Raw genomic sequence first — 3,975 nt, 5'->3', positions numbered from 1 at the left:
TGGCAATGTAAACTGGTGCAGCCGCTCTGGAAAACAGTGTGGAGGTTCCTCAAAAAACTATCCATAGAACTCCCTTATGACCCAGCAATAGCATTGCTGGGGATTTACCCAAGAGAGACAGAAATGCTGATGCATAAAAATATTTTAAATTTGTGTCAGTGTGATAGTAAGCAAGATTGGTTTCTTACCCACAATGGCTTTCTTCCTCCTGTGTGTGTCTCTTAAAATTACTATTACTTTCTTATGTTAATATTTTTCTACATGTATAATACTTTCCCTTTGGTCGATTTTGTGCACCCTTTTCAACTCATGCTTAAAGTAAAGGTGACCTTTAAAATACATAAGTTTCCATAATAGGAAATGTAACCTTAATAGAGAACATCTCCATGAACTAAGATTTCCTAAGGATATGCAGGTCACTGAACTTCATTTGTGTAGGGTATTTTGAAACACAGGGAGATAGAAATGTGAATTAATTAAATACCATTTTCTATGCTGTGCTCACATAAATAATTAAACTAACTGATACAACTGTTCTCAGACTATGTAACCTGATTAACTATCCCTCTGTTTGTTGCACATCATTTGCACCATGCTATAAATCTACATCATACATTATTTATAATTTTCTACTTCACCCTTGTTTAAATGCCAGCCATTACAATGAACAGTGAAAGTTATTGATGAAACATAATGAAAAAACAACAACTATACATTGTCCTTAAAGGAGCATAGGGGTCTGGGTTATTACTTTGTTAATGTGGAGTTTAATACTTAATGAACTTTTTATTATCAACCATTTTATTTTTAATAAAGGGGAAAATGTGTCAACCACCTTGGCCACAGTCGCTATATATGATGGGCTCTATATCAAAATTTGGTAGCATGTTTGTGTCTCGTACAAATTTCCCCAGTGATTCCAAAATTCTATAAAGTTCATCAATGTATTCATTTATTTTTTACAAATAATAACTGTGTAAGCTTTGTTTCACAGGCTTTGTGATATTCAGTGAGGTCAATGGTCTGGAAGTGATGAAGAATACAAGGTGGATTTGGGGAAAAGATACCTTGAGGTAAGGGAGGCAGAGGGTAGAGTCCAAGATCACCTCTAGTTTTCTGAATCAAACACCTGTGTCAAAGGAACTTCAGAGCAAATGCTGACAAATTACCATTTCACTCAGAACAGCCTTCTCTCCCCTCAGAGAGCTCTCTGAGCTCTGATCTTGTCTACTGGCAAAGGCAGTTTCCTCTGCCAAGTCCCTCCATATGTGAGGTTTGAGTCGATCAATTTGGTCTATTTTCTCAGACTGTTTACCTCACCTTACCCCCTCTGACAGGATTTTATGAGCACAAAACTAGGCAAGGAAAAATATTGAAGAAAAGGAAGTAGCAATGGAGATACATTTATTATTATTATTATTATTATTATTATTATTATTTTGAGAAAGACAGCACAATTGGGGAAGGGGCTGAGGGACAGGGAGAGAGAGAATCCCAAACAAGCCCAGGTACCCCTTGTGATACATTTCTAAATAAAAATTTCCATTCAAAATGAAGACATTTTAAAGAAAGGGTTTAGTGAAATCATTAGGAAATAGAAAATGAGAGAGTATAGAAAATCACCTAAAAGCTGAAGCCCTAGTCCTGTACCAGGACATTCAAATATTCTGAAGATCATGATTTGCTTATCTCTTATTGGCCTCTTCTCAACTCTTGATGTACCAGAAATACTGACCTACTTATAATTCTCTGCACTCAAGAAGCTCTGATGTTATCTTCATTTTTATTAACACTCTGTCTTTCAACCAGAATACCCTCACCCTTTTCCTTAGTGGAAAAAGGTAATAATAATTCTGATTATTCTCTAAATAATTCTGATTTACTATTTACAACCCCGCTAGCTCATTGAGCACCACTTCTGGGAATTCTTCCTTGACCTCACTAGGCTAAGTGCCCAATAGTGCTCCAATTCATACTGTCCATTTCTCTGTATTTCACTTACCACACTGTTTTTTGACTATTTGTTCATGAAGTCTATTTTTCTTTATTTCTCCTAGACTATGAGGAGCTTGAAGGATAATTTCTCATTCATCTTCATATCCCAGTGCCTAGTCCTGTGACTTGGAATGTTGAATGAATGAATGAATGAATGAATGAACAAACATTGAATGAATGATGGTAGAGTCAGAGAATTAAAAGTGCTCATTTATATATCCTATCATTGATGATACAAATTATCATAAGTGGAATATGAGTATTAGGAAGGGTAATGAGAATCTGAGAGAAAATGTTGAAGTTACAAAAATGTATTTCTAAGTGAGGTGAATGTTTTAAGGTACTGGGAAATGAGCTATAAACAAGAGAGTATGGGGAAAGAGTCATCTGTTAAAGTTTATAGTGGTGAAGTTTCAGTTGATTATAAGATATTAGTGTGTCCATGAGAGGTTTGCTGAAGTGGAATGGAGGAGAGGATCAATGGACTTGAAACCATCAAAGAACAATAAATTTATGCTGCTGATAACTACATTCCTCATGATAGTCGATTCATTTAGGCTAATGGCAGGAGTGGGGTGATAAGTGAAAACCAACTGCCCCTCTATAAATACAGGGCAGTCGACAGATAATCTCTATGAGAAGTCATATAGACTTGAAGTAATAAGAAATTTTAAATTTTTCTAGCTACTTGGGCCATCTAGATAACAGCAATTCTTTCTTTTGTCAGCATAAAGGAGTTCAGGTGACCCACACACTAGACTCTCAGATATTGACTGGTTAATCAGGCAATGTAAAGGGTATTTTCAGGTCATCATCACATCTCTTCAACTCTTCTCTTATTTCCTGTCTTCCTCCTCAGCCATGCACTACCAGTCTTCCTGCTTTCCCGCTTCAAGTCTTTTTCCAAATGGTTAGACCATTTAGCCCATCTACATGTGCTACATAAAACTGTAGGGATAGTTAACTTCCAACTGCCCAAGGAAATTCTCAACCAACAGGAAACAGAGTTGATGGATGAACACTACAGCCTCTTTTCCTTCAGTGACAAATTCTGTTTCCTCCTGAATTACCCAGTGACAGTCTGTCCACTGTGTCAGGCTGAGACTGTGTAGTGAAAATTCTCTCCACACTGTTGAAGGTGGCATCCTATATGTAATAACCTCAGAATGACAGAAGAATTTCAACTGTTATTTGGAATCTATCTCACCCATATCTCTGATGTATAGAAATAAAAAAATGGATTATAAAGAAACTAAATAATTTACTAAAGACTCATATCAGATTTCAAGACCAAGCCAGAGTTCTTTTCATTATAAGAAGCAGAAATGCCTAGGGAAAAAAATTAAGCAAATTCACAAAATAGATACATTAAGCAGACTCATCATTGCTTTATAATGGAATGCATCTTATAAAATATAGGAAATTCTCATCTACCCAAGTTTATGTTATAAAGAACAGACATGTGTTTTGTTAGTTGATCCAATATTGGTATCTTCCCTTGCCTTTGTGACAACAAATCATAATCTAATACATAATTGTTAATATTTGATTATAAGCACCTGTTAGCATGGCTATTATCAAAAAGTCTAGAAATGACAGGGGTTAACAAGGATGTGGAAAAAAGAGAAGCCTTCTGGACTGTTGCTGAGACTGTAAATTGGCATGGCCACTGTGAAAAAAATTAAAATAGAATTATCCTATGATCCAGCAATTTCACTTCTGAGTATCCCAAGAAAATGAAAATAGTAACTTGAAAACAGATATGCACCCCTGTATTTACTGCACCATTATTTATAATAACCAAGACATGGAAACAACTCTGGTGTTCATCAACCAAACAATTGATAAAGATTAGTATAATACAATAGAATATTATTCAGCCATTAAAAAGAACAAAATCTTGGGGCTCCTGGATAGCTAGTAGGCTAAGCAATCCATGCTTGATTTCAGCTTGGGTTATGATCTTAGGGTTTTGTGTGT

Source organism: Suricata suricatta, chromosome 15 (assembly GCF_006229205.1).
Source record: "Suricata suricatta isolate VVHF042 chromosome 15, meerkat_22Aug2017_6uvM2_HiC, whole genome shotgun sequence".
In the NCBI taxonomy this organism is placed as follows: Eukaryota; Metazoa; Chordata; class Mammalia; order Carnivora; family Herpestidae; genus Suricata; species Suricata suricatta.
Note: the sequence above shows the minus strand (reverse complement) of the source record.